The following is a 24,994-nucleotide window of genomic DNA, read 5'->3' on the forward strand; positions in this document are numbered from 1 at the left end:
GTCCAACTTTTGGCCAATATGCATGCCTAATATGGATATCAAAATCCCAGCTAACTTTCTGACCAACAGGCTCAACCAAGATGTAAGAAACTTCATCCACAGGAAGCAGGTTGGCTTTTTGCCAACTAGAAAAGCTAGCAACAATATTCACAAAATCACACTCTTAGTGGAAGCTTTGAAATAAAGGAATATTCTGCATATGAAATTGATGCTTTATATCAAAAAAGCTTTCGATTCCCTATCCTAGCTCTATTTGTTATATACCTTGGAAGAATGGGATGTTGGTCTGAAGTTTTCTCCCTGAATATCTACCCTCTATGACTTTTCTAAAGCCTAAGTTAAATATGCAAACAAACAATCCTACTCACCTAGATGACTAGATGACCGATTCCAGCTGCAGCTGTCCTATGCCACATCTAAGGCTGAGAACTGAGAGACCAAACAGCTGATTTCTCAGTTCTCGGTCTTCACTGAGCAGAGAGCTGGAAATTGTCAGTCACTGGCTCTCTGTTCTGCCACTCCAGCACTCACTGGAGAGCTGGGTTGTGGAGGGGGTGGGATAGCAGTTCACAGAGAGGCTGAACCAACTGCCAGTCCAGACATTTGGGTGCATCCCGACTGTGAAGTCAGGATCTTTCCTGAGCCTGGACTGACTCAGTGATGTGGCTAAAGTCCATTGTCAACTGAAAATGGGTCAAAAGAATGCAGAACAAACTGCAGAAAAGCATAGCAAAAATATCTTTGGCTATACTTTAAGTCTTCTATATTAAAAAAAAGTTAAAAAATTACACTTTCCTGTAATTTTTTCCAAACAAAATGTATTTAATTTGCACATCTCCATTAATTTATCCTTAAATGTAATCAACAAAGTCTCCTAAATAAAATTTTATCACAATAGTGAGACTTTTTTAAGCATATTGGAGTGGCAAGGCTCAAAATGAACATGAGTGTTTTACTTTTGAGCATTTATTACTCTTTATTCCTTTAGGGAATTTATTCATCGAGTTGATGAGCATAATATTGAATTTTTTTTACAGGTTTGCGGTCACTAAAATTTCAATGACATTGCACAGTGACTGTCAATAGTCATAATTTCCAGATTCAGATCCAGATGATTTTACATCAATGCTGAGACCTGAATTTAGGAAGGGAATATTTTGATATAGTTTTAGTGTGTGTGTTTTATATACTGTATATATATTGTGCAGAAGACCGGGAATGTTTCCTGGATGGCAGGTACATTTCTTTGATATTTCGCAGGTACATTTCCCAAATATTTGAGTTGTAATCGGTTTAAGGGGCAGTTTTGGAGACATTTGCTGGTTACTCAGGGGTTCTCACCCACGCAGGTTGAGGTGTTTCAGGGGAAGTTTGGATAGAGAGGACTGATTTCCAGTACTTTCTGGATTGATAAGTCTATATTAGGGACCAGGAATTTTGGAGGTTTGAATAGTTATTATTGGGGAGAATCTCAAACCCTGTCTACCAGGACTCTTGCTCCAAAGGGGTTAAGCCCCAGGCAAGGGACGTCTAAAAGGCAGCAGAGGAAAATCAGCATCTGTGTCAGTGAGGCAGTATGGCGTAGCTCAAAAAGGTGAACGCTCTTGGGAACTGAAACACGTGTTACCGAATTCCTGCAGCCTACCCGACACCCTGAAACACAAAGGAACCAAGAGTTTGACAGTGAGTCAGTTGTATGGTATCTTGTTTCACTGGAACTGTAAACTGTTTGTTTGATTTTGTGTTGAAAGAAGCTATTTATGTTACCTGCTACCTGTTTTGGAGGAATTAATTAAGAACTGCACACAAAGACAATACAGAACTGCAACTCCCAGTCTCCATACTCAGAAGAAATGTTTCAAGGAATTCCTGTATATCTGGCACGCAGGAATGCACATGCATGCAGCATTTCCCGTACCACAGTGACCAGGTGATCACATGCGCATTGGAATGTGAATGTACGGACACATCCACACTGCCTGTTGGCACCAGACAGCCTATTTAAGAATGATTTTGCCCAACACAGAACTGGTGTAGTCTTTAGGGTGACAGGGACTGATTAAATGCCTGAACCATCCACCAGATGGACCGAGAAACTATTCTTCTTGGCCCAGAGAGGGAGTTCATGCTAGCCAGAAAATGAGGAATCCACAAAACAGCTACAGGCCCCAGAATCCAAGGAACAGAAAGTGTCTTCTCCTGCAGCTAAAGAGAAACTTGCAGAATAGTATGAGCTTGACCATAGCAGCAATTGTGCTGGTCTCTTAACGAGCATCTCGGGACAAGTCTGTAAATAGTGCCCTGCATTCCCACACTTTAGGCAGAGGTTGGCGGGGCAACGCCGCTCTTGCTCAGACAAAGGAGATTGTAGAAAGCTGGGTAGTGGAAATTTATTGAGGCCAGAAACATCCTTTGACATGGCAGCAACAGGACGAGCAGGTGGAATACCAGACTTAGTTGGAACGTGATGATGGTTACTGGATCTTTTAGACTTCCTTTCTCGCAGACAATGATCGATTTGGATACCAAGATGAATCAAATTGTCTAAAGGCATGGGAACTCCCACCTTGGCAAGTTCATCTTTTACAGATTCTGACTAGCCACAATGAAATTGAAAGTGCAAAGGTAAGTTATTACACTTAGTATCTGCGCTCCATAATTGAAATTCAGAAACATAGTCCTCCACCAGTCTTTGGCCTTGCCGCAAGTTACTAAGCATAGTCTCAGCAGTCTCATGATAGAAATGATCTGCATATAACTGAGATATAGCTGAAAAAAAGGAGTTCACGTAAGACAAGTCTGAGTCAAGTTGTTCCCAGAGGGGATGCACCCAAGCCTGAGGTTCTTCCTGGAGCAGGTAGTTGAGGAATTCCACCTTCACTTCTTCTGATATGAAAGTTGAAGGCAGAAGAGAGAAGTACAATATGGTCTCCAGAAAAATGTTCTGGAAGGGGCACCCTGGAGAAGCTTCACTGAAGATACAGGTTAAGGTCTGTGCAGAAAAATCTTTGACAACTGTAGAGTCAGAGGTGAGAAAGGTGCTTGTCATGCACTGTAACTGGTCATTTATTTGAGCAAAGTTCTGATGCAGACCCTGCACAACTTGGAATAGTTCTGTGACCATCCGGCAGAGGGTAGTAAAGTCTACAAGATTTGGACAGCGATTGGATTTGGAGCTGAAAGGACAGATGGGAGTCTAGGATTACACCTAGTACCATGGCATGAGGGGATGGACTGATGGTCGTATTATTGATCTTGATAGAGAAGTCAGGGGAGGCGGGAGGGAATGGTATGAGCTCAGTTTTGGAAATATTGAGTTTGAGGAAGTGGAGTGACATCCATGCCAATATGTCATGGCAGTTGGGTGGCATTGTAATGTGCATAGCTTCTTTGGCAATGTCAATATAGCCACTGTCTTGTACGTATTTGAGATGTTTGTGTGCACATGCTGTGTATGTATATTTTATACATGCTCTAAATGTATGCATCAAAACATTGCACACTAAGCATAATGTAACAAAGTAAAATTTTTGCTGTGATTGTAAACAGTCTTGCTTTTCTGATCTACTGGGTTTTTTTTTTTAAATTGCAGAATAATACGGAATGCTAAATTGCTCTTTAAGGCATCCATTTTCTTCCTAAACTCACTTCTTGTTCCGTTTTCATTTGCAGTAGAGTGCACGTACAATCAGCATCATATTGTTCCTTGATTTGTATTTAGTTGTTTGTTGAGCAGAAAAATCAACCAAGCTAGGTTATATACCCAACAGGAATAAACAGAAACTTCACCAGGCACATTACTGAGGAAAAAAGGCGATTCAGAAATAAGAGATCAGACAATTTTCTAAGACAATTTTCTCCACAGCACACTCCTATCAACATATTTAGATATCGGTGGCAGGTTAATGTAGGCCATTTTCGCTTGGCAACCAAATCAATCCCTTGCAACGCAGGCTTCGCTTTCAGACCACTAAAGCCATTTTACAGTTTCTGAAAATGATAAGCCAAAATGAAGATCAGGTTAGAGAAACCTTTGGTGACAGTGTCATTTCAGACAGAGTTTTGCTTTGGCAGCCATCTCATTCTATTCCTTATCAACTTTCTCTGCAGAGCCAATTATTTTCTGCTCTAGCACCAAATGATGTCTTGCATAAAAACGTGGAGGTGTTCTGAGGTAGGCTGAGCAGTGTCAGAGGATTTAACATTTCAGATGTGCATTATCATATCACTGAAATGTGCATTTGTTTTGCTGCAAATAAAATATTGTGGTTATTTATTCAGATAATAACCTTGGTTTACATGGTTTGTAGATATTAAAACGTAAAAAGTAGTACTGAGAGCGGTGAATATGCATTTACCTTTAGGAGCCACTAAGGAATGATAATTTGTTACTTTGAGTTTTTGTGCTTTTCACCTTCCAAGTCTTTGTCTTAGGGGAAAAAATGAAATAATTTCCTGCATGTACTTGCAACATCCTCCCAAATCCTCCTGTAACAGCTGTATGCAAAGTTATATGCTAAAACAGTGCTTGAAAAGTAAAAAATTCCTCCAAGTGTCACCTTCGTGTCCAAATAAAGTGCATTAGTTCAATCACCATCTCCTTTAAATTCACAATAGAAATTTAGTTACATACATAGTTAGTCTTGCTGAAAACAGACAAATGTCCATCCAGTTCAGCCATAAAAAAAAGTTATAATCCTATATCCAAGATATCCAGTATTTGAAAAAATGTTTTTCAAATACCACTCCAAACTCATCTTCTGCAATGCAATATCTTTTCTGGGGGGAATCCTCACTCCTTATTCCAGGTGAATATTCAACACAGGGCCAGGGCAAGAAGTGAACAGAAGGGACACCTGCCCCAGGCACTGCCTCACTGATAGGAGCGACTGTGTCTTATAGTCACTCCAATGATGTAGTGATTATCCGACTTCTCTGTTCAATCTCTGCCTTATCTCTGCTATTTACAGCTATTATTCACTCCTTCCTCCAACAAGCTACACTGCAGCCTGATTTTTTTTTTCTATTTTCTAACTCAGATTTCATCATCGGCTGTCTCTATCAGGCCTTAACACAGGTGCTTAGTGCATTCTGTCATGATTCCGTTAACATTGACTGTACTTAAATGGGCCACTTTCAGTGGGCAGTTCTGCCCACCAAAGGTAAAGAGGGGATTTTTTTTTAGATGCATAACATCACAGCTGCATGATGTGCATACCCTCATATGGCTGCCTCTGTAGCTTAAAGGGATAGAGACAGTAAAACTTCAGCCCAACCACCTTTTTTATGCCCCCCCCAACCACAAGTGTAAGCAAAGCCTTAGGGGTCATTCACGTGAGAGGAGGTAAATGCAGGCAGTTGAGCTGAAGCGTAATGTGCCCTGAGCACCCAACTGAACAAGGGGATGCTGCCACACAGACCTGTACACAATGCAACATTGAAATGGCATGCACTGCACACAGTAGAGGCACAGTATGCCAGCCATGTCAGGGTTAAAACAGGTGGTAGCAATATATGACCCCCTCACCACCTGTCAAACGCCTGCAAAGATAGCCACATGTCTAAACAGGCCCTTCTAGAGCCTTTTAGTTCCATGCACCCATCAGAGTCCACCTCCACTCATTTATCCCACTGACATAGATGCCAATCAGTCCTCCTCAGACTGACACCAAGAATATAGCAGCATATTTTCCTCCCAGTGATACCTTCAACACAGTGACATTTTCTCCTTCCAGTTACACAACAGACACAGGGACAATTTTCCCCAGGGACACCACCAGTGCTGGACATATTTCCTTTCAGTGATACCACCAATGCAGGAATGATTTTCTTTTCTGGTAACTTCCCATTACAGGGACATTTTTCCTTCCATAACACCACTGCCCACTATTACATACAGTATGTGTGCATCAACTGAAAATTCTCCAGGTTGCTGATGCACTATTTCAGTGCATGGCACAAATATTACAGACCCTACACCACTAGTGATGCCATCTTTGCCTTGGGCACTGGATGACCTTGTCTCGGCATTGATCCGGAACCCCAACCAACAAATCAGAGGCGATAGTGCAACCCCATAATACACATTAAAATTCATAATATTTTCTACTACTCACACCATGTGAGCTTTCAGCGTGTCTAGCCCTTTAAAACCCTTATATTATTCTGCCACATGAAGTGCGCTGAATTCAATCACTCCATACACCTTACTGAATCCTCCAATCACATGGGCACATCTCATGACTCCTCTCAACATCTATTTCCTTTTTACTTCCAATATATATGCAAAAACCCTAAAAAAAATGAAACATGCATATAGTGTAATACCACTTTAAAATTTGTTTGTGCAAATGTCCAACCTACTCACATGAGCATGCAAGACCAGTGCCTTCTTATAAACCCCAAATATAGTGTATCCAGTGCTCTTTTCCACCCCTAGTCACTCCAAGCACCTTACCCAATAAATCTGAGATTGAGCACTTCTCATTAAATTATCTTCACACCAAAAGATCCATATACCTTGCTCCACTCCTCAAACAGGCCATATTCTCCCCATGGAAAAACATCAAACAGAATCCATAGTGCAATTATTTCCCATTAAAATATACATTTATTCATATCCCAATTTACTTACAAACAAATGTAATAAAAAGCCTGTGAACCTAAGTCAAGATGGCCACCATGACAATTCTGGTGGATGTAATGACGTCACTTTCGATGTCTGACTTCACTTTCTTTGTATGCAAAGGTGTTCTGACAGAAAAGGCTCAGAAAATTCTCGATAGTGTTGAAATGTACAACTAAGCCTTGTTTTCACACCCATTACCATGTGCAGACTCATTGGTCAGTAGAAATGTGTAATAGGTAGGAAATGGCCTGGTGTTCAGCCATGACAGGAGGACTTGGGAGGCTGGTACTGGCCTGTGCAGGCACCTCTGTGCCACCACTTTTTACTTTCAGGAGATTTGTTTTTTAATCCCCATGACAGAGTTACTTTATTTGTTAATTCTTACAGAAATACATAAAACATATTTCAAACTACTTGGCTGAATAATATGCTCCAGTGGCTGCTTCATGTCTTTTCCCAGGGTGCATTTTCTGATGGTGACAACAGTGAACCATGCCTTCATAATGTGATTTCAAATGACCGCTTTCATCAGAAGCCTAGATGACTGTTAACACATGAGTATCCTGTAACTAAGAAGGCAGGAACAGATCATTGTCTTAGTGCCTTAAAGTTGAACTTCATGTATGAACTTCATTGCATGCATACACTGGTTCATCTTGGACATATGCATATTTTATACCCTAGAGGCCACTGGGGAAGCTGACAATCACTGTAGTAGTCAGCATTACTACAGCAATAGCAGAGATCTTTTGGATTTTGTGAAACTTAGCACTGCTGCCATTCACAGAGTACCTTGTATTTTTACAATGAATACAAGATATTCTCTGATTGGATACGAAGGAGAGGAGGTGTGGTGATGTCTAGCAGGTACCAGAAGATCACTGCTATCAGTGACTATATTAGCTTCTCCAGCAGCCCATCAGGTATAAGATATTTAGATTACATTGGTCCAAGCTGGACCAATGTTAGTATGCAATAAAGATCATACCTGGAGTTCAGCTTTAATAAGGACTTTCATAACAAGATAATTAGTTATTATGTCAGTGAAAACTGTAAATGTAAAATTAAATTTTAATAGAAAATTGAAAGATTATTTAAGATTTTGATGATTTTGTGCAAATATATTTTATTATTTTGCAATAAAATATTATAAACAACATCATATACAAGGAGGTACCTTGAGTAAAACAATATATTGTGTCAGAAAGGAACTATCCATATTCTGTATATGAAGAATAACCATAGAAAAGTTAGATCAGTCAATGAACTATTCTGTGTAATCCATTGCAGCCAGATTAAAGCAAACTTTTTATATGTTGTATGGGTGGGTCTGCTTCCTGAATTTGTGCTGTGTAACCACCACTCTCCATGTTTTGTGGATCACCACCCAGATTTAACCTCAGTAACTGTTTTGAAGCAGCCCCATTGAACTCAATCTTTACATGGTATACAGTGTATCAAACTCTCTGTATGTGAAAACCTTCAATATATGTGCATGAAAACACTCCAAGACACAGATCACATTCAGGTTAGGTGCAGTTCTTTGCCTACAACTAGGGATGGGCCAAACACCCTCCTGTTCGGTTCACAGTCGAACATTCAAAGCTAACGAAAGTTCAACCACAAACTTTGAACCGGGACAATTCACAAAGCAATATTTTACTGCATCTGAGTATGCGGTAAAATACTGCACAGCATTCTTCCAAAACAACCTACTAAAATACCGCATGAGTCATTTATTATTAAGTCACATGGTATTTTAGTAGTAAAAATATGATTTAATGTTTCAGGGAAGCCCACTGACAGCTGAATGTAAAAAGAATTACCATGAATTAAAATTTTTGCACAAAAAAAAAAACGGCGTGGAGTCCCCCCCCCCATCCATACCAAGCCCTTCAGATCTGGTATGGATTTTGAGGGGAACCTCCATTTCAAAATTTTATTAAAAACTCCATACCAGACCCTTAATCAAGCATACAGCCCAGCAGGTCAGGAAAAGGAGTGGACGAGTGAGCATCCCCCCCTCCTGGACCACATCAGGCCACATGCCCTCAACATCGGGGAGTGCTTGTCCCCATGTCGATGGGGACAATAGCCTCTTCCCCACAACCTTGGCCGGTGGTTGTGGGGGTCTTTGGGCGGGGGTTTATTGGAATCTGGAAGCCCCCTTTAACAAGGGGGCCCCAGATCCCGGCCACCCCATGTGAATGAGTATGGATTACATGGTACCGCTACTCATTCACAAAAAGAAAAGTGTAGTTTCCAAAAATGACAAGATCTAAAGTTGATTGCGCAGAAATTGCATGGTCAGATTGTAATGTGTATAGTGAGCTTAAGGTGCAGTGAGATCTTGTGGACTCTATGCTACTCCATGCAGGACAGATTATTTTTTACAGCTGCACCAATAAATCACTTCTTAGTCATGCAAATATTCTGTAGCATTGAATGACCAATGCAGTGATAGTGGTCAGGGATACTAGAACAGACATTTGATTTTTAACACAACACGAGGCTCAGAGAGGTAACAGGTTACACATGTGACCAAGAAAATTTTAAAGTTGAAGTTTATGTGTAGCAGTTTTTACATAGTTATGTTGGTCCAACTTGGACCATTGTTAATATGTATGCGCCATACCTGTGGGATCCCTGCCAAAACTGTAAATCACTCTACTAGGCACCGCTACTTCAGTGATCTCCATTACCTTTTGGGTCCCATGCCAATTGGCTGCCCTGATGCATTGTGAACACAGAAGATAGCTCACTTGGCATGGGCATCATTCATGGAGCAATGGTACTTACTACAGTGATTTTCAGCTTCCACAGGGATCCTCCAAGTTGGATAGTTGTGGGACCTCGCATTCCTCAGTTTCATTCTAAAAAACAGGGATCCTTAACTGACTGGTTGTTTAGATTAGATAATCATTACTCTGATACCTTAATACAAGACTTTACCAAGATGTGGCACTATCCCAGCAAAAAAAATGGGGAGCCTTCTCTGTGGCTTCATAGATGGGTCCTAATCAGTTTCTTTTTGCTGGAAATCCTGTTGAGGACTCCTCTTGTAAAAGTATGTTGGTAATTAAAAAAAACAGAAACATAATGCCAGGTTACATAATTCCTATATAACCTGATACAAATGTTCCTCCAGGTTACTTGAGAATTTCACATCTCATATCAAGTAGCATAATTCCTATTGTACCTCAAAGTTCTGTCTTCTGAATGACATTGTATCATTCTGTGTTTTATACTTAACCTCTTTTACATGAAACTGACCCTGCCTGCAGTAACAGTTACCCAGGGTAACTTAATAAGATTTGATCTTCTTCCTCAATAAACTGTTATATGGTTGTTATGAGTGTACTATGCACTTTACTTCATTATCTTACTAAGTATCTATATCAAATCTGTATGTACCTTATGCTCTGTTTCTGAAAACTATCCCGTTTACAAGTCTTTGAACTAATTGCATAGCCGTTTAACTAGTATGAAATCCTATCTGCATGGACACATTATCATAATGTAATATATACAAATAAGTGTAAGACACATATTTTATTAGAACTCTTATAGCTTCTCATTTTACATACAGTGTAATTGGATTTAAGAATATCTCATAAAGTAAGAAAGGATTATTAACAAGATTATTTATCAAAATTTCTTAATGTCTTTTTTACTTTTTTTTTCCTTTGCACAGAAAGCAATCTTTCGATAATATGTTATCAGTACATTTTATTTATATATCTAAATACCATATAGGTGTTGTTGTTTTTTTTTTTGGGGGGGGGGGGTTGCTGTTTGTGGCTCACTAAGGAGGTTCTCCTTCACTTCTTGTCTTAAAACACAACAGGAAGTAAGAGATCTCTCCAAAGCCATAGAAATTCTCCTCCAGTGACAGCTATCAATGAAACAAGTGTGCCAATTGAGACATTTTCCCTCTCTTTTCCTGTTCCAGTGACAACTGAGAGTTTTCAATTTTCCCCACCGACAGCAATAAACACCTTTCTTTTAAAATCCACTCTCGGCTGACATCACAGAGTCACTCCCAGGGATGGACTGACAACTCATGGGGCCCCCAGGCAATAGGGGACATGGGGCCCCTGTGTCCTTGCCCAAACTCAAAAAAGCCTATGAAAAAGGTACCAGGGGCATCTCATAGGGCCCCCTACTGACCCCTGGCCCTCGGGCAGTGCCCGAGTTTCCAAATGGTCAGTCCACCTATGGTCACTCCATATTATTTAGATATACCCAGATGTCTAACTGGCTGCTGAGAGCCTGAGCCAGCCTCACCACAGCTCAACACTCCAGTGAGTGCTGGAGGGGCACAGCAGAGAGCCGGTGACTTGCAGTCATCACTCGCTGCTCAGTGATCAGATCAGTGGTCATGTGGTTACTCAGTTCTCGGTCTTAAAGCCATCAGGGAGCAGCTGCATCATCAGATTGATGCTGCATCCACATAGATGAGCATGTAGGTTTGCTTTTTTTGGTAATCCCACACTTCTTTTTTGATTGCGGTGAAATTCAGATACAGACATGAATATGGAATGCTATAAAAGACTAATGTAAACCATAAAATGTATACATTATCATTTAAAAATGATAAAATATTAAATCTACAAAATTTTTCTCTTATTAGGTTGCAGGACTGGAGAACAGAATAGAGAAAAAGGGTCACAAGGTAAGACACACCACTTGTTTGCATGTTTCCTTAAATAATTTCTAGTTGTGTTTGGCCACATAGTGTATATTTTTAGCTGATTTACACAAAAAAAAAGAAAAGAAAATAATTGCAGTCTTCTGTTTTTGTTGTTGTAAAATTGTACTCAGAATGGTCTATATATAAAGTCTAGATGTTAGAGTTTAACTGTGAAACTGGAATTGCAATAATTGTTAGTTATGTAAAACGTCAATACCAATATATCAATAACTCCTAATAAACCTGCTAGCCTTGAAAGTTTTCCCCTGTGAGTACAGTAGTGTTGGAATAGAGTACGGTGTACTATAATTTGTCCTTTCTAAACTCTGTACTGAGTAGAACAGCAGTATGCTCTTCTAGTGGATAGTTGAACATCTATTGATGCCAGCTGTTACATGCTAACAACTACAGTCAGGTCAAGTTGACCAGGTTTAGACAGAATTGAAACACAAAATACACAATCACTAAGACAGGATCCAGTATGTTAATAGCATTTAAGTGAGGTTTAAAGAAGCAGTGCCTGGATAACGTGTGTCTTAGGTCTTCAATTAGAGATAAAGTGACCCCATTGCTCTCCTAAGAAAATTTAGCCAGCTGCTCTCCGCAGTACAAGAAGCAGAATACTTACCTCTCTGGTAAGCAGCAAGTGAAATCCTGTGGAAGGATCCACTGCATCCCAAGGGGGGCATGCTATCAGGGTGTGCTGGACAGCATGTTCCCCATTGGATGCCTTGGTTCCTCTTGCAGGTCGCTGTGTCCTGTTATGACATAGCAACCAGTGAGAGCAACCACAGGACCAGTGAGAATGAGCAGGACAGTAACCACTGTCCGAAAGGGATAGGCTATCAGTCACATGCAGAAATGTTGGATAACAACAGAGCCAGAGGTACAGTAAGTATTCAGCTTCTTGTATTGCAGAGATAAGCTGGTTGTATTTTTTAAGAAAAGTGGCAATAAACTCAGTTCCCCTGTAAGGTTGTTTTTCTTGATATTCTATGTAGATTATGCAGAGGTCATCATGTACAGTTGTGCTCAAAAGTTTGCATACCCTGGCAGAAATTGTTAAATTTTGGTATTGATATTGAAAATGTGACTAATCTGGCCAAAAAGAACTGTCAATCTGTGTAAGAAAGTAATGGAACTTTATAAAGATGGAAAAGAATAGAAAAATATATCTTCAATATGCCAGTCAGTACTATTCAATCAAATGGAGAAACAGAAAAAGGACGCACCGACCTAGTGCATTATCGTTTAAAATAATTTATTAAAGAAACAAAAATAGGTATCATACTCACAATGGACATAATAACACACCCCGGTCTGTTGAGGGCAGCAAGCAGTGCATATTACAGAAAATTCCAGAACATTCCTATTGGGTCTACTGAGTCCTTTCCTAGCGCAGGAGTAAAGTGTTTGTTGTGTAGTACTATTCAATCACCTATTCATGGTGAAAATTCAGTGATCTCTTGATACCAAGCCAAGGTCAGGTCGACCAAGAAAGATTGCAGCCACGACTGCCAGAAGAATTATTTGGGATACAAAGAAAAGCCTCAGGAGAAATACAGGCTGCTCTGGAAATATATTTAATGATACTTGAACAAAAATGAGCTGCATGGTTAAGTTGCCAGAGAGTCTTTGCTGTGCCAATGCCACAAACAAAGCCCAGTTGCAAGCCCGACAACACTGACATACCTCACAGCTTCTGGCACACTGTAATCTATGTAATCTAGAGTGATGAGAACAAAATAGAGCTTTATGGTCACAACCATAAGCGCTATGTTTGGAGAGTGGTCTACAAGGCCTATAGCAACAAGAATACCATCCCTACTGTGAAGCATGGAGGTGGCTCACTGATGTTTTGGTGGTGTGTGAGCTCTAAAGGCATGGGGAATCTTGTGAAAATTGAGGGCAAAATGAATGCAGCATGTTGTCAGAAAATACTGGCAGACAATTTGCATTCTTCTGCAAAAAAGCTGCGCATAGAACACTCTTGGACTTGTCATCCAGCATGACAATGACCCTACGCACAAGGCCAAGTTGACCCTCCAGTGGTTACAGCAGAAAAAGGTGAAGGTTCTGGAATGGCCATTACAGTCTCCTGACCTTAATATCATCGAGCCCTGTGCAAAAGGGTATACAGGCTTTTGCACATGGGTCATTTAATTTGTTTACTTGTCATGTTTTGTTTTATTATTGTGCAATGTTATTATGACCTACAGTTTATTATGAATCCCATAAGAAATAAAAGAAATGTGTTTTGCCTGCTCACTCATGTTTTCTTAAAAATGGTACAAACTGTATATTACCAATTCCCCAAGAATTTCCCCAGACTTTTGAGCACAACTGTAGCAATGTTGTTGCTGCAACTTATTTTTTAATGATGTTTCTAAATGCTATTTGGAAGCCTAATTTTTTATATGGAGGCTGCAGCCACTGCTGAAATAAAGAGCAAGTCCCGGTTGCTATTTTGCAAGGAAACAGGATGTAGGGGATATGCCTGGGGACTTGATTAACGTTTTTAGGGCACATCTCATATATCCAAGGTCCAGAAGTGGTTTGGTAATAAACAAGGAAATGTTTTCGCTGTTCAGATATACAGACACGCAGACATCATTGTATTACTATTTTCATTGTATTTGATTATATATTTGCACCACAATCTTTTATACGTAAAACGTGGACATAGAGTGGTTTTTAACTAACTATTTCTAGTTGTGTAAGCAGAAACATTGCCAGTCACAGGAGTAATAATTGCAGCTCAGCCCCAACCCAGGCTCGGGGTCCTTGTATGAGAGCAGCGCATAGCACTTCAGTAGTTCTTCAGCTGATTAATAGCAAACCTTTACTTTATGAAGCAAAGCAAAAATGTCTTTCTCATATTCCGGTTGATAATAAATGTAGGATCTCCTCCACTGATTTAATATGGAATGAGCACAATTGTGTTAATGTATTTAAAAGGTTTACATTCCTGACACACAAGCTATACTGTATATCAGATTTCTGTGGCATATAGTTCCTTGCCACAAACAGTTCCATTTATGTAAGGTTTGTATAGCAAAGTAAAGAACCAGCAGAGAAAAGTCAGGATTACTTTGAGCTCCTTCCATTTGACATCATTGGAAAAAATGGTTTCCTGTCTTTAGGAGGTCAGGTGTTAAAGCAGCAAAATAAAGGTGTTGAAATACACGATCGGCTGGAATTTATCAAAGCATCCGTTGTTCTAGTACTGTGTTTTATACCTGAAAATACAGTAAATAAATCAATGACTGAAGCATTTAATTTTTCATCTCTGTTTCTTTAAATTCTGTGAAACAAGGAACGTTTTTTTGCAGACATGTTAGCTGAGGACATCAACCAAAATTCAGGTCAGCCGTGATGTAGTCGTCAGGCACACTTGTACACAAATAAATTATATATTCAGTTGGATGTGTGCACAGCTGTCAGTTTTGGGTTAGGATTCAGAGAACTTAGGTACTGAAATGACTTGGAAAATGTGAGGTTGACATCATCACAGAATGTTTTTTTTTTTTTGTCCTTTTTACTGAGCCTTTAATTGTAACTGGATGCATTTTTGCACAGTAACAGTAGTATATATGCACAAAGTGTTCAGCATATTGTGTCAAATTGTAAATAAAAAATAGGTCCACAAGGTTTTAAATCTTTAGATTATTAAGGATAAACTTCAGACAGATATGCAAGACATTTTGTTTATGCATTTATATATTAATATAATGCTTTTCAATGCCATTAATTGCATTTTAAATGTGAATCTGAATTATCTATAGCTGCCTTGTGCAGCTAAGGAAAAGGATAGCATTAGGGGTCAATCAGGTGGGGAATGGCCTATTAAGTCTGCTTTCTCACTGTCCATTTATAGATTGGGGTGGGGAGCTGCCCAAGTTATTTTGCAAAGCTGCTGTAGTAAATAATGATGTCACCAACCTGTTTGCCCTGTCTATATATAAGGCAATTTCTTTGTTCTTTATGGTGTCCACATAATTAAGGTGCATTTCATTTCTTCAGATGATGCTTGCCACATACATATGTGTATATATATATATATATATATATATACATATATATACATATATACTCATTATACCCTATACCACTTATAGCACCACTTAAGGTGCTCTGGTACTGTAGATATGGTGTCTCATAGCAATATGCAGGGTACACGTTGTCTTATGCTTAATCCAGAAAGCAGGGAATAATGAAGGGATGAGAGACACTGCACACCGCTAGCTCGATAAATAAAAAGAAATATGAACAACCTCAGCATTGAGCTCCTCGTGAACCCCGTCACTGATGCATTTCGGTCCACCCTTCGGGGCTTAATCATAGAGATTCTTATTGAGCTAGTGGTGTGTGGCGTCTCTTAACCCTTCATATCTTATATTCCTGTTGCTTTGGTGTTAAAACGGAGCTCCACCCAAAAGGGGAAGTTCTGCTTTAAGCCTTTGTCCTGCGCTCCCCATTAAGGATTGGCACATTTGGGGAGCGGGAGTGGGTACCTGAATATGACAGGTACAGGGGCGGATTGACCATTTGGAAACTCGGGCACTGCCCGAGGGCCTAAGGTCAGTAGGGGACCCCATGAGATGCCCCTGGTACCTTTTTTTGAGTTTGGGCAAGGACGCAGGGGCCCCATGATCCCCTATTGCCCGGGGGCCCCATGAGTTGTCAGTCCGCCCCTGGACAGGTACTCCCAATTCCTCTGCGATCATCTAGGCGATCGGAAGCGGAAGTTGTCCTCCCTCCCCATTTTCTTCTGGGACACGTGACAGGTCCCAGAAGACTATGGGTCCATTCACAAAGCGCAGCGCTTCTCGCTTATTGGGCACCCGGCTGTGAAGCCTCAAGCTGCCACAGCCGAGTGCCCACACTGAAGATGCCGGTGCTGGGGAGAGAAGAAGGCCGGTGAAACCAGCGGTGGTGAAGACACCGCTGGACCGAGGGACAGGTCAGTGTCTGTATTTTAAAAGTCAGCCAATTTTTGTTGCTGCTGACTTTTTTTATTTTTATATAAGTGGAACTCCACTTTAAAGTGGTTCTAAAGTCAAATTTGTTTTTAGGTTAATGTGTTTTCTCTCCTAAACACTTATCTGATTCCTCTCACTGCTCTGACACTGTCTTGGGTGCAACGTTCTTCTCATTTCCTGGTCTCATGAGAGGATCAGGATTGATAGACTCCTTCTGCTGTCAGCAAACTCCTGGAGAGAGAGCTTGGGGAGCTTGGCTTGCTGGTGCTTTGTGTCTATAGAGGGACGCAGCTCAGCTCAGAAGCCCACTTGCATGGGTACCCTCTTAACACCCAGTTTGCTGTGGGAGGAACCCAGAGGAAAATAGAGCAGATAGTGTCTGTGGGGGACTGCCAAAGAGGAAGAAAGGGACCACATTGTGTCATTGCACAGAGCAGGGAAGTAAAACATAAACTAAAATAGCCTTTAGAATCACTTTAATGTGTGTTCCGAACTTGATACTGGTGAAAAGATTCTTCTAGAACCTACAGTTACCACAAAAAACGCACTTTCATTGGTTGCTGTGGGGAGCACATGCATTGGGATTTTGTAAATTAGTCCCAGTGACTATAAACATGTAAGCCCAGATGGAGTCTGAAAATAAGCCAGCTCAGCGTTTAGCAGAATATACTTGAATGGTTTGGTAGCAATGGATTTTGTAGTGATGCCAGACAAGGCATTGTGTGTGGATCACATCAGTGAAATCACAATGACAGATTGCAAACACTTGATTAATGACCCAATATGCATCTATAAAACCCTTGAATGTGTCTATAAACCTCTTATACAGCAGGGAAAAAAATTATATCACCTGTTTCTGTCATTCATAGTGATTTTCTTAAGCAAAGCCATCTTGCGTTATTTCTGTCAAGTTCATAATTAATGGGATTACCTAAATGTCTTTTCTTATCTAGGACTGTCACGGTCCTATTAAATATCGCTAGTTTTTCTGTGAAACAATAGTAGCACTCACTGAGCCTTCTAAGGAACGATTCATTGCTTTGATTAATAGGTTAGAATTACCATTCATGAATATAAAGCTAGTAATATGTACATTTATTTAATTGGCAGGATCATTTGTCACCACTTGAATGGTGCATTAAGTGGATATTGTTTAAATATAAATACACCGGTAGAGAAAATCTATGAGAAGTTCTGCTGTACTTCAGTATTTTAATGTAAAATCATTTCTGGCACTTAACATTCTTCTTTGTACTTGAATATATTTTAAGCTCATTTACTTGGATGGGAAGACGCATTTTAAAGCAGTATTTATTATGCATTCAACTGTGTGCATTTTCTCATTTATTTTAAAAAGGGTCATATATTTTGGTCTAAAATGCTTCTTAAAGTGAACCTTTCCTGCCCACCAAAGTGTACAAAGTGTACAAAACACAGGCAGCATGAGGTGCTTGCAGGTACCTGCACTTCAAATCAGTTCTTTTGTGCCTAAGGATGATCTTGGATCCTAGGTATCTTGTATACAAGACTCTAATGTATCTCCAAAGTAGGATTAAAGTATAAATTAATCTAACTTATAAAAAAAGTTGCATAGTGTGGTGTAGATTCAAAATTCTGTCATGTTTTTACTCATATCTGTCATCCCTTTGGGTATAATTTTCATCCTGGCTTTGGGAGAAGCAGTCATGGATGGATCCCCTTTAAGGACATAGAAAAACAAAACAAAGGGCACAAAGGCCTAGCGTATTGCCATCTTCAATTATTATCTTAAAACAAATGAGTGCATACTCACAAAAGTCAAGGTATAAAAGAGTTGTACAAAACCCAGGAGTCAGAAGGGTAAGCCAGAAGCTGTAACATTCAGGGTCCTCACGTGACAAACTACGGCTGACATGTTTTGAGGGACATGCCCTCTTCGTCAGAGTTTTGATGTTTGCGAGCAGGGCTTTTGTGAGTATGTTTTACGCTAATAAATGAAGACTGTAATACATTAGGCCTTTGAATCCTTTATTTTGTTTTTCTATGTCTTTCAAAATTCCCCAATCTTGCAAGGGCAGCATTGACCCAACATTGCCGTCTTGATAGGGATCTGATGATATCACCTCCTTACCTATCCAGCTTCTCAAGTATCCCTGAGCGCTACGGTGTCAAAATGTGGATTTTCATTGTTGAATCCCATGCCATTATAGAACCAGCTCCAGTGTTCCCTTGCTTTCACATATTTCACTGATCCATGCATTGGAGAGTTCTTCTTTGTACTGTATATATCCAACAAACATACAGTATGCTTTACCAATCTGTGGTTTCCTTCACTTTGTTTCTGATTGGTTTATGGACATTTCCCATAGTTTAAACTAAGTATGTAGGCACTGTATATTTGAGTAAATATTCATCAATGCTACAAGTCCCAGTACTAAAGCTTTATGCTTTCTTTATAGTAAAGGCGTGTAATGTAGATTCCTATTACTCATATAGCAAAAGCTTTGGTCACCTGAGCCAAGGCAAACACTGAATAGAGCAACATTTATGGAAAATCAATTAATACTTTTACACCTTCTTCTAACAGTCCTGCCTATTAAATTGCTCAGTTAAAATAGCACAGAGTAGCCATTAAGTTTTATTGCTTCTATGAAATTTTACAAGGAGTAGTGGAAAGGATACACTGACTAAGTTGTTGTTATCCTAAAATCATCTGCAGTTGAATTTTCTGTGCTGCCTCCAACCCAAGCCTTACATAAAAATATATACCATGCCTTTGAAATGTTAGACTTTCTCAGCTGTGCCTGCAAGTTAAATACTGTATATTACCAAAAATAAAACAGTCCTAGCCTTTAAAAAAATCTTTTATACACAAATTTCATGAGATGTTTAAGTTAATTAGGGCTTTAAATACAAATCTTAACATTATGAGGTTGATTGACAAAGGATTAGGTCAAACAAGAGCTTTTCATGCCAGTGACTTTCTTAATTGAAAATCACAGCATGAATATCACAACAATATTTTCTTTTGAAATCAATGACAAGTGTCATTTATGCAGCTGTCAGATATGCAGTGGTTCATGGGGGAAGATCCTCTTTGGGCAGGATCTAAGCCATAAAAGCGTTGGCATGTAAAGCTCTTGTATGAACCTAGCCTAATTGCCCAACGGATAAAATTCAAAACGCTAACACTGACGTATAAAGCCGTTCATAACACTGCCCCTAATTACATCACCGTCCTTGTCTCTAAATACCACCTAAACCGTACTCTCCACTCCTCGCAAGACCTCCTACTCTCTAGCTCCCTTGTCTCCTCCTCCCATGCCTGTCTCCAGGATTTCTCACAGGCTATCACCCATCCTCTGGAACTCCCTTCCCCAATCTATCAGGCTATCGCCTACTCTGCTCACTTTTTGGCGCACTCTGAAAACCTATCTCTTCAGGGAAGCCTACCCTGACCCCAGCTAATACTGGAATCCTCTACTCTTCTTACCACTCCATCCCCCACAGCTAATTACCTCTTGTACCACTATCCCCTCTCTCCTAGATTGTAAGCTCCAAGGAGCAGGGCCCTCTAATCCCTCTTGTATTGAACTGTATTGTTAATGTACTGTCTGCCTCCATAATGTAAAGCGCTGAGCAAACTGTCGGCGCTATAGTCCTGTATGATAATAATAAATAATAATAATAGTAAATGGCCACTGTTCACTTGAAATACAGTGCATAGTAAAAAAAAGTAGACATATTCTCTGAACCTAAATAATATCGATAAACAAATTCCTAAGGGGATCAGCCATCGGTCTCTCTGTCCATAGATCCAACCTATTTGTACAGTTCAAAAAGTTCTATGTGAGCCACCTGCCTAATCTCTTGACTAGAAATGTAATTTACAGCCATAGACGTTCTAAACTTTACAGATACAGTGGACAGGATATATTTATGGGTTGAGTAGCTGATGAAAGTTTTGCTTTGCAATTTTTTTCATTTCTACAGGGAACATTTCTATACTTTTCAATTTTCCTGACACTGGAGATTTGAAGTGAATAAAGGTTATTATTAGAATTGCTCAGTTGTTAAATAACACACAATGGAGTAGAATTACTAAAATTGGTGCACACAGAAACTGGTGCAGTTGTGCATAGTAATTAATCAGCTTCAGCTTGCTCAATTAAGCTTTGACAATAAGGCCCTGTCTGTCTGCTGTTCCCCTGCTGATCATAGCAGAGCGGGTTGAAGACACATCCTTGTCCATTCAGTTTCTGACACGGACAGAGCCCACTCTGCTCTATTGGAGGCCAGAGTAAACAGGCTCCACTGTCCGTTTACACCTGACTTCCCTCCGATCCAATCCACCTAAATTAACGATCCTCTTCCCTTTTTTTTTAGCGGATGTTACTGGATTGGAGGTAGGAGTGTGAAAATGGACACAAGTCTGTTTACATCCCCCCCCCCCCCCAGTCCATAGAGGTGAATGGAGGATCTGCCTGAAAAATTGACAGGTGAGCCTGATCGGACCCTTTGTATGAAAGGGACCTAAAACCTAGAAGTTGATTGGTTACTATGGATGGCTGCACCAGATTTTGCACTAGTGCACTAGTTTTAGTAAATCTCCCCGTGTGAGTCCAATGGCTTAAAGTGCACCATTCAGCACCCTGCAGTAAAATTCTTCTGAAGGCCACACATGTAGAGTAAAAACATAATTGATCATCGAATAATCATATGCAATAATCATTTGCTCAAAACCAATTATGTCAAAAAGATTGATTTGGTTAATTTGGGCTAATTTTCCACTAAGAGGCATCATCTCCTTTTTATGAAAAGTTTTGTTAATAGAATTCATTGTTTATTACAATTACTTTCCATAAGGTATGATCCTTTCATTTAAACAATTGTCATTTCGAATGATTGTATCAGTATATGTATGACCATTAGGTTTTGTTATCAAAACATAATTGACTAAGACAATGCAAAGTGCTCCACTAGAGAAATTTTATCTCATTTCCTGTTCTGCTGAGATTGGTTTCCCCAGATAGGAAGTGAAATAAAATCTACTACAGCACAGACAGAAATAAATAAATAAATAAATAATAACAAATACATTTGACAAGGACTGTAGCCTTCCCTTATTCTTCTAAAAAAAAGTGTTTTTATTTCTGTATTTTTTCTGTTGCAGACTTTTCCTTCACTTTTGCTAGGTTCACATTTGTGCATTGCAGCAACGTGCACAAAATCACAACATACAATGCACAAAACTGTGTAGCCCTTTTGTGGGTACAAAAAATCATATTATTAATGCCACCCCCCACACACCATGCCAACGTGCGTGACATTCGTACAAGCCAAAACGCGTGGTAACAAAGTATCATGCATTTGGGTGCTGCACAATTTTTAAAAAGAATCATGCACTTTTTTGTGCTTTTTTTGCCCATGAGGCAGCTCATTGAGAATAATGCAATGCAAAAAATTGTGCAAAAAATACACTTGTTCTGTCGCACCTGTATAAGTGTGAACGGAACCTTTCAGTAAGTTAAAGAAAATCCTTCTAGCCATGTACCATATGACAGTAAAAACCCAAGAGGTGTTCTGCCTTTTCTAGTACTCTAGCCAAAACCAAAATGGCTCTCTACCAATCAAATCTTTGTATAAACTTGCCCTTAGATGAAAAGATTTTTCTTTGGTTTCATAAACAGCTTCACCAAACATAGGTTCAACTGAAGAAAAGCCTAACCTACCAAAGTTGTTTTCTTGTTTCTTTTATTTTTATGTAATGTAAAGGACACAATCCATAAAGATTTTTAATCTTTCCAGAAATAAGAAGCACTTCTGTTGTAAATGAAAGCATTTAATACAGTTGTGTATTTCTTAAAAAAAAATCAATGTTATTTTTACATACAACTAGCATTAGCACCTACTGTGAGCAGTGGTGTATTTAGGTTTTGTGCTGCCCTAGGCAACACAAAAATTGTCTGTCCCATTGGGCACCAACCAACACAACCTCCCCTTACCCCTCTCGTGGAGAGAGCCTGACATTAACAACACCCCTGCACCCCACCCGGGAGAGCCTTCCACTACCCCCACCCGTAGTGATAGAGAGACACTCATCTTCACAGCTCTGGACATCCCCAGGAACATGAGCCAGGCTCTACATACACCATCAAGCATCCCACAGCCTCTCTTGGATCCCACCTGGTTCCCATGGTGCGTTTGTCCCTTCTTTCATCCCTTCTTCTGGGGGGAGGTGCTGCCCCCTTGGAAAATGCTGCCCTAGGCAAGTGCCTTGTTTTCCTTGTAAATATGCCCCTGACTGTAAATCTGTTGCAATAGCACCCTATATCACCCTCGCTCAGCAGCACTCAGACAGGAAGGAAGGAGCACTAAGGAACAATTGGGGATGCCTCATGCACAGATGCTGACTGGGAACAAGCTGAGAGCAGGAAAGAGCAGGGTGAGCAGTGAGTTGTTACTCCTTTATCCTCAAATCAGTGTGTATTTAGCTGTTTGTCTTGCATCAGTCTATAGGAAGTGTTTCAGTACCTCAATAGCTATACATGGATTGATCTCATTAAAAAAAAAACTAGTCAAAGGGATTGATATTTTTTAAAGCTTTTCAACACGTGTAAATGTGATCAGATTAAGTTCTCATGTACACGGGACGTTTTTACAGCTGCTATTTTTTTACAGCCAGTAAACTCCCCAGCATGCTATCCTATGCATCCATGCACACATAGACTGTAATCAACGTTTTTTTGACAGGGGCGTTTTTTGACTGGAAAAAGCCCCCAGAACTAGTGGGTTTCTAGAGGAGTTTTTTAGCTGTAAAAACACTCCAACACTGAAAAACACGACTAAACGCAGCTAACCAGCAATTTTTTGATTTTGTTTTTAGCAAAAAAAAATTGGGGGGGGTAAAAAAACCCCATAAAACATGCAGCTAAACACTAATGCAAGAACGCTAAAAACCGAAGAAAAACTCATGTTTTTAATGTGACTTTACACAGCTAACATTACCAGCGTTATTAAAATGCTCAGTGTGCATGGAGCCTAATAAAAATACTATTTCAACTTGTGTTAAAGCATTTACAATTGTGACAGTGCTGTGCCCTGCCATGGGGTAAAAAGAAATTATGACCCAGGCTCCTCATCCAAGTAGGTTGAGGGACTGCAGGGGGGTTGCCTAATCCAGAGGAAACTGTTTTTTAATTTTCCTCATCAGTTGGTAAAACCCAGTTTGGGACCCGGAGCCAGGAGTTTTCATAGATTTGGGAGGGATGAAATCTCCAGTATTGGGTCCAGGTTTGTGATCAATGAGCAGATTGCAGAGGTGTTTGCATGGCTTTTTTTTAGAGATCTGACCATGGTTCTAGGCTCCATCTTGCAGACATGAGTCAGGAGGGTTCCACCCAGGACAGAGGTGGGATCCAGAGCAGCAAGGAGCTGCTAAGTGTATGGTCCTTTGGAAGAAGATGGTCTATAGGAAACAGAAAAGGGCCAGAATAGTATGGCCATGGCTGCAGTGATGTATGTGTAAGCCAGGAGGCTATTGATCCGTGGTTTTGCACCCTGCGAGGGAAACATTGATTTTGTTTTCTGAACTTTCTCTCAATAAAATTGGGCAAGAAAAGCCCTTAAAAAAAGGAGAAAGTGAGAGGCCAAGTCCTTAATGCTCACTTAAAGCTGCTTCTCACACAAAGTTATTGAATATATTATTTTTCTCTATCGTTTTTCATTATATAGTGAGGATCTATTTCCTGGTTAGTATTCTGCACATTTATTATGCTTTATTGTTCCTCTCTCTCAACAGAAAACAGGCTATTTTTTTTGTTTTGTTTTGATTAATTGATGTTATCTTAGCCGTGATTTAGTAACCTTGTTGACCCTATGACTTGATAAACGGATAGGCACTATAGAGGTCTACAACTTTGTGAACAATACATCTTTGTGAGTCACTACTTAATATAGTCACTGAAAATATACTATCATTTTCCTTTGAGAAAATATCCTTTTATTTGCCTAATATTTTTGTCTGTTAGCCAGTCCAGTGAAAAATATCAGATTATGTGTAGAAAAAATTGTTACTTGCATGGTAAAGCTGCAATAATTAACTAATGAATTCTGGTGATGTGCTTTGCACTACAGCTGTGCCAATGATCTATAGTATTAAGCTGAGAGATGCTGAGAGAAATATCCCTCTAGCACTTGTATTGTTTGCAACAGCTGTTTGTAATATGCCACATGCTTGTCAGCGCATGGCTCAGATCACAGGTCCTGCCATTACTAAATATCAGGTCTTACTGGTGCTGCTATATAGAGGTAGATACTACTAAGGGGGTATTTATAAAGCAGTGGTATGGTGTTACCACAGCTATACCATAAAGACCTTTGATGTGATTTACAAATGTGCTTAGCACTCCACTGGCCTTTGAAGCAAGTGGAGCACTTCCAACCAGTTAAAATATAACAGATATATATCCTTTGTGGACCAGAGAAATTATTACTTCTCTGCAATGGGCCTATTGATTCTGCAATAACTTTGTCATTACGTAAACTAACAAAGTAATACATAAACTGTATTTATGGACAAACAAGTTTTCTTGGTGATATTGTCTTGCAAAACGTATTTTATTTTTACGCAATCTATAGACAAAAGACTTGACAAAAAATGAAAAATGCTTTTTTTTCTAATTTGATAAATGCTAGTTCTAAAACAACTAG

At 39.7% G+C, this 24,994-nt stretch overlaps 1 protein-coding gene across 28 annotated transcripts in view; it reads left to right on the top strand.

The window, feature by feature from the left end:
- PTPRD (protein tyrosine phosphatase receptor type D) overlaps window positions 1-24,994 on the top strand; it is a 2,222,737-nt gene that overhangs the window by 1,512,612 nt on the left and 685,131 nt on the right. For all 28 annotated transcript variants that reach the window (XM_089678099.1, XM_089678100.1, XM_089678098.1 and 25 more), the window contains one exon: window positions 11,262-11,303. The gene's annotated coding sequence lies outside the window, so the exon portion shown is untranslated. The remainder of the gene's footprint in view (window positions 1-11,261; window positions 11,304-24,994) is intronic.

This window comes from Staurois parvus, unplaced genomic scaffold (genome assembly GCF_062004578.1).
Source record: "Staurois parvus isolate SC_StPar_1 unplaced genomic scaffold, SC_StPar_1.0 ptg000198l, whole genome shotgun sequence".
NCBI classification, from domain to species: Eukaryota; Metazoa; Chordata; class Amphibia; order Anura; family Ranidae; genus Staurois; species Staurois parvus.